The 7,473-nt window shown below is 36.1% G+C and overlaps 1 long non-coding RNA gene across 1 annotated transcript; it reads right to left on the bottom strand.

Moving 5' to 3' along the window:
* Positions 1 to 243: 243 nt before the first annotated feature.
* LOC110927759 lies at positions 244 to 2,073 on the bottom strand. Its single transcript, XR_004870052.1, has 3 exons — positions 1,829 to 2,073; positions 382 to 1,300; positions 244 to 300 (listed from the first exon to the last, which is right to left on the bottom strand). It is a non-coding gene; the product is annotated as an uncharacterized LOC110927759 (long non-coding RNA).
* Positions 2,074 to 7,473: the final 5,400 nt, after the last annotated feature.

Here is a 7,473-nt window from a genome sequence, read left to right as displayed (position 1 = left end):
ATAGCTACTTTAATATCAAGAAAATGGTCCTAATATCCCAAATAAGATTATAAAACCAATTTTATAAACAGACCATCAGCATATAACATCCTAATAGTTATTGTATAACATCAACTAATGAAAAAATAAAACTTCATTATATTTCAAGTAAGCATGTTCATAACAAAAGCACTAACCATAAATAAGTTATAACATTATCTAACATAAAGTCTTAACATTTAACAAAGAAATTAAAAGCAATAAAGAAATAAGAAGCATAAAATCTTGAGTCATCATGCGTCCTCAATCCTCATGGACTACCTACAAATAAACCATCCATGTATAAGCATCAAGTTCCATGATATTAAAATTATTTGTATCACAAGTTTAACAAATACATACCGAGATGAATGGATAGGGCCATGCGATGGATGCACCAATACAATCTTGAATTGTAGAAAATAAACCATATGGTCTTACCAAGTTTTCATCTTTTTTTATTGGTACTTGAGCGTTTATCTCACACCATTCTGGTCCAATCTCTGTGCATTGCACATGGCAAGAATTAACTGAGATTTCTAACCAGGTTTGGTATAAAGGACAAAACGTACAAGATTTTGGAAGGTTAAGGACACCGCCTGTAAACTTTTGGCCAAAAGGACAACGCCTGTAATTTGATGTAAACATAAAGGACAAAACTTGTAATTTACTCTAAAAAGTAAGATATAACAGAAAAAATACCTCATCCTAAGCCTTCCCGTGTGTAAGGCGTGGATAATCAGAAGCTTTCAGGTTTGCAAATGATATTGAATTTGAAATAACCACCAATTTGGGTTGTAATCCAAAAAAATCATAGTCAAATGGATAGTAATAACACTTAAAAGTTAAAACTTGTAGATTATACGAAGAACATAAATGACAAACGCAGTTGACATTTAACGCAGGAAAGCATAAAATGTAATGAATAAAGTCCCAAATTTTAAGATGTTTCTAAAAAGACATTCACACACTTCTGCCACATAAAGTAAGATTTTCCATGCTAGTAGCTATCTAATTTTGAATCAGGTAATAAATTGAAGATCAATAATACTAACTTGTACACAAAATAAGTTAATATTTATCACACAGGATGTCTAATTTACAGAAGGCGCTTTCATGTGGTTCAAGATAAAACTGAACGATGTCTTTGGCAGCATACATAGGTAAGTTGTTCTCATTTGGAGCCGTTAGCATGATCGTAACTAGACCACATGTGCTCGTTCCAGAAACGACATCAAAGTAATCTGCTAGCCTTACTTCCTCGCCATCGACATCAGTGCTCCTAACATTCAAAGTCATCATAAACACATATATACACATAAATAACTAAACCCTAATTATGCAAAGACATGCTAAAAAAATCCTAATGATTCAATAGAATAGGAAAAGCAATCTGAATATAGATTAATTTCATCTTTGTAACAAGTGTTTTTCTATATTATAAAAAGAAAAACAACATATATTACCAAAAACAGAATCAGAACAGGAAAAGCTATCCATTTCAGATTAATTTCATATCGGTGTTTCTTACATCAAGTCAACAGGCTCAAGTATAAGCTCTTAAACACGGCATAAACCCTAATTTCTAACAATTACAAGTCCAAATTCCAGAATGACTACTAAATCATCACAGGCACAAAATCGTTTGTTTAGATCATGAACATTCAACTAGTTAACGAACTAAAGGACGCTACGTGTCCCTAATATAAACAAAACAGGAAAAGTAGCATGTAACTCCATGAAATTGCAATCAATAGGTTTTGGAATTGAAACAAACAAAATTATTATAGACCGGTAGAGAGGCACAGACCTTAGGCTCATAGTCAATAGATCATAGAGGAACGGTTTCTCTGACGGAATCGATTGTTTAGATCCGGAATAGACTTGAAACCTGAAGAGTTCATCGATTTAACGCGAGATGAATCGGAGATGCGTACTCCCCTGGATGAATCGGAGGCGTCTGGCGAAGATGAAGCGGAAGGCGTTTGGCGGAGATGAATCGGAAGCCTTCTGGCGGAGATGCATCGGAGGCGTCTAGGGTTGGAGATGATTTAGGGCGGAGATGGATTAGGCGGAGATGGTTTAGGGGCAATTAATTAAGGGCATGTTTGGCTAAGCTTATTATAGTTAAAAGGACTTTTGGAAAATGACTTTTAGGAAAGGACTTTTTGAAAATGAGTTTTTAAAAAAAAGTATTTGGATTAGCTTATTGATGTAAAATGACTAAAATGAGCATTCTTTTAGACATAAGGGGGTAAAGAAGGGGTATATTGGTAATTTGTAGTTTGAAAAGTTAGAAGCTGGCCAAAAAGTCACAATATTGTGACTTCTTGAAACCTCTTTTTTCTTCTTTGCAAAAAGCCCATTTCTAAAAGGACTTTTGACTTAGCCAAACACAAAAACAACTTATTAGCTTTTTGATAAGTCAATAAGCCAATAAATTGTTTTGAAAAGCTTAGCCAAACATGTCCTAAACGAGCATTAAAAAAAGTTTGACTTGTGCTATGCATAGATCACCCACAAGCAAAAACAATATTATTTATTGATTTTCTTAAAATTAGCTTCTTTGTCACCTTATTAGATCGTGGGCAGGGGTGCAAACGAGCTGAGCCGAGTCCGAGCTTGACTAGGTTCGAGCTCGAGCTCGATTAACTTATGAGAGCTCGGGCTCGAGCTCGGCTCTATTTGAGTTTTGTTTTCCAGGCTCGAACTCGGCTCGTTTGTATTTTCTCAAGCTCGAGTTCGGCTCGTTTATTACCTATTAATTAATATATTAAATAAAAATAATATAAATAATAGACTTTTTAGGCTCGCAAGCTCGATAAGTGAAGCTTGGGCTCGGGCTCGTTTACTAAATAAACTTATTTTTAGGTTCGAGGTCGGCTTGTAAACAAGTTTGAATAAGCTCGGCTCGACTCGGCTCGTTTACACTAAGGCTCGATAAGGCTCGACGAGCCTAACGAGCTTTACATGCGAGGCTCAAGCTCGGGCTCGATAAACAAACGAGCTTTATTTTAGGCTCAAGCTCGGCTCGGGCTCGATAAGGCTCGGCTCGTTTCGAGCTTTTTCTCGAGGCGATCTCGAGTAGCTCGCGAGCCGCTTGGCTCATTTGCACCAATAATCGTGGGGTATGGTGGGGCGGGGGTTGGGGTTGGGGGCATGGGTTGACACGTGGAGTTCGAGCCCCCCCCCACCCGGCGGGTGAGTGAGGTGTCTGTGGGGTATGACGGGGCGTGGCTAGCCCGCGTGGCTTGGCAGGTTTATTAAAATAAAAATTAAAAAACGGTTATAATTTGAATTTTTTTGGGTGGTTGAACCGCTTGGCTTGGCCAAACGGTTATAATTTGAATTTTAAATGTGCCCCGCTATGACCTAGCCAACAAGCGAATAGGAGCCGGCCACATAGGATCACTAGCATGCCCCACGCCCGGCCTTAAACTCCCGCCCCTTGGGCCACGCCCAAACCCAACACCACCCGGGGTGATGGCATGGTGTTTTCAGCCAACCCACGCCCCAACCCTCACCCCATACCCCATAGTCTTAAAAATAGGTCGTTATTAATTATGTAGATGTTTTCTTAATCATTAATATGATTAATTTGATTGCAGACTCTAAACATTTCAATGCCAATATATGATGAATCATAGCATTGTGGTATTTATTATTTAATTTAGCCTTTAAAGTTAAATAATTAATAATCTATAAATGTTCTATAAACCACTAATAATTATTTCTTTAGTTAATTAATGTGTTAAGTGTAACTAAGTTTAAAGAAGTTCGCCGCGTTGCGGCGAATTTCTTTTATTATTTAGTCTGTGTTTACATTTGTTTTGAAATCATTACGAGCGTGTTGCGAACAGAACTGCTGACAAAAATAAAAAGAAAATGTAGAAAAAAACACTTAAAGATAACCGAAAGAAAATCAACCAAAAAAATTGTATGGTAACGATGTTGTGCGTATGAAACCTGTGGTCAGAGATGAGCAAATTGTTCTGGGTATCAGTACCAAATTTGCCGAACCGAAAGATCTTAAGTACCAATTCGATACCGACTTTTGGCATTCCTGTTACCGGCTCACTACCGTTTTTTACCTTCATATACCGGTACCATAACCGGTACTTTCGGTATCAGTACCGATTCTGTATCGGCTGGCACCGAGCTCATCCCTACCTCTGAAACTAAAAAAAGAAAAAAATTAAAAGTTGAAGAAAATCAACAAAAAAAATTTGTATGATACCGTTGTTCGTACGGTAACCGTGATCAGGGATGAGCAAATGGTACCGGGTAGCAGCACTGAATTTCCCGAACCAAAAGATTTCCAATATCAATTCGGCACCAACTTTTGGCGTTTTCTGTATTAGTGCCGGTTTTTACCTTCATGTACTGATACCGAACAGGATCGTCCCAGTATTTTCGATACCAGTACTGGTTCGATACCGGTTGACACCAAACTTATCCCAACCCCTAATATTAAAAAAAGGATTAAAGTTAAAAAGTAAAAAATATAACTATTATTATAATATTAAAATAATAAAAGTATTAAAAATTATATATTATTATAATATTAAAATCAAAATATTAGAAAAATTATATATTATTATAATATTAAAATCAATATTCATTTCAATTCATTTATTAATATATAGTAATATATATAGTAATAATATATGGTAATAATATATAGTAATGTAAATCTTTCAACTGCTACTATTTGTTAGCTATTTTGCTACCGTTTTTTAGGTATCAAATTTTGGTGGCAACTGTCCTCTTTTTTTTAACTAGTGTCAGGTGTCCTATTAGAGTGTATTATAATAACACCATAATGATTAAGCGTCCTATAAATGTTAAATTTACAAGACCCAAGTGTCAAGTGTCTTTTTAAGTTATATTATAATAAAACTCTAGCGAATAAGCGTCCTATAAAACTAATGTTTTATAACTCAAATATCAAGTGTCCTATTACGGTGTATTATAATAACACCACAATCATTAAGCATCCTATAAAGTTTAAAGTTATAAGACCCAAGTGTCAAGTGTCCTATTAAGTTAAGTTCTAATATGACTTCGGCTATAAAAGGTCCTATAACACTGAACATTTATGACTTAACTACAATGTGTCCTATTAAGTTATGTTATAATAAGACCCCAAATGATCAAGTGTCCTAATACAGTATCACATAATGGGACACTAACAATTAAATGTCTTATAAAGTACTTTATTAGGATCTACATTTTGAGTGTCCTATTAAATTATATGATAATAGGACCCCAAAAAATCATCCATCCTATTAAATAGTTTTTTAGGACACCGGTTTAGTAGAGTATATCAGAAAAAGACCCCAAAAGTTCATTAGTCCTATTAAATAGTTTTTTAGGACCCTCTTTTACAAGCGTCCCACAGAAAAGGTCCTAAAAGGCCATTTTTGTTGTAGTGAACATATCAACAAAGTCGGACTAAGGCTTTTAAGCATATAACTCGGACCCTTGATACTTAATACATAAATTCGGACCTAGCATGTTATTCAAAACTCAGACAAAATATATCTTTATAACCTTCGGACCCTTTATATCATTTATAAAGTTCGGACAAACAACAAGTCATGAAACTCTGACCACTATTATCATTCAGAAGTCAAGACCCTAGTAGCACAAAACATACGATGAGTAACGTAACAACATTCATACGATCCTGAAACTCAAACTTCACACATTTCTCAGTACAGTAATCCAATCAAATCAATGGTTTTAATATATCATGTATCTAAATCGTCAGGCAACCGTTTATTCGATTAATCAACATTATTAACACAATAAACAGAATCCAAAACAACAATCACAAAATATTATATGAAGAACTAGGGTTTTCATGAATCATATAATCAAGAATTGCAAACAATCAATCAATCAATTAGGGTTTACAAGTATTACGATGATCAATAAACAATTACCTTGAATGATCCTAGGGGAAATGTGGAATCAAAGTGTTGAATGTCTTGTGCCAATGATGATGGTGATGATGATTGCTAGGGGATTAGAGAATACAGTGCTTTGGTTTTTGTGAAAATGATTAGTAAACAAGAGATTAGGGTTAAGAATCTCTAGGATTTCACTAATTACCCTCTACCTCCCTAAGTATCATATTTCACACATGCACACCATCACATAACAATTTCATAGTTTCACCACAAAGTTTATGCCTTTAACAAATTTTATCACAATTAACACGTAACCATGCATAATCACACAATACATTTCATTGTATTAAAACGTATACAATTCCATAGCCAATTATTTGCACAATTAAACAACTAAACAATACATGAACGTGCAATAAATGCGAAATAGAAATCTTGGAAATTCGAGTTGTCACATTATCCCCAACTTAAAAGAAATTTCGTCCTGAAATTTAGCGTGCGGTTACTGAGGAAGCTAGGTAAGTTGTATCGTTTACTGATTTTCCTGGGGTGTCACATCATCCCCCCGTTGATTTGGAATTTCGTCCCGAAATTCTGTCACACCCCCAAAATTCACCACGCGGAGTACCACCGCTTGGAGGCGTGACATGACCAGGATCAAGCCATCAATCATATTGAACATAGCATAACATAAATAAAGTAGTTCGTAAAACCTCATTCATTACAATTGATGTTTCAAAACAATCATAGTATCAGTAGCGGAAGCATAAGTAATTAACCCAAGTAAACCATAAGTTCAATTATTCGAAATGTTTAAACATAGCGTTCATAATCCACTGCCCACAACGTCCCGCTCCTCCAGTGCAAGCTCCATAAGTACCTAAGGTCCTGCAAGGCATGCAGCAGATAATCAACAAACTAGTTGAGCGAGTTCACAGTTTAAAGTTCAATATCGTATAGTGTGAGTAATGGTTTAATCGTTACGTTCCATATGATTAGTTCCATCGCGGCCTCCCAGGCAGGTGTGCGAAGATTGGGTTCGTATAGTTCGCGACCATAGTCTTTACCGACCAGGGTGTGTGCGAAGGCGGTTAATCAATTCGCGACCATAGTCTTTACCGACCAGGGTGTGTGCGAAGGCAGTTGAGTAGTTCGTTCGCGACCATAGTCTTTACCGACCAGGGTGTGTGCGAAGGCAGTTCGTAAGCATCAACAGTTTAATCGTTCGTTATAATATCAAAGTATGCACAAATAATCATCCAACCCATTCCCACCCTGGGAACCCATGCCTTGGCTGTGTGAACTCACCTTGGTTTGCTCGGTATGCTAGGTTATGCACTCACAAGTAATTAATCACGTCCTATTGTATGCACGTATAACAAATCAGTTCATGTTCACATAGCAGTCAGTTTGCATATCGGCACAACACGTAATATTGCACGTATACAAATGTTAACGTTCATCAAGCATGGCATGCCAAATAAATCAAGCATATAATTCCATCTTTCAAAATAGGTTCATAAGTCCCTAGTATCTTTCG

This window comes from Helianthus annuus, chromosome 2 (genome assembly GCF_002127325.2).
Source record: "Helianthus annuus cultivar XRQ/B chromosome 2, HanXRQr2.0-SUNRISE, whole genome shotgun sequence".
Taxonomy (NCBI): Eukaryota; Viridiplantae; Streptophyta; class Magnoliopsida; order Asterales; family Asteraceae; genus Helianthus; species Helianthus annuus.
This window is presented reverse-complemented; position numbering and strand designations above follow the sequence as displayed.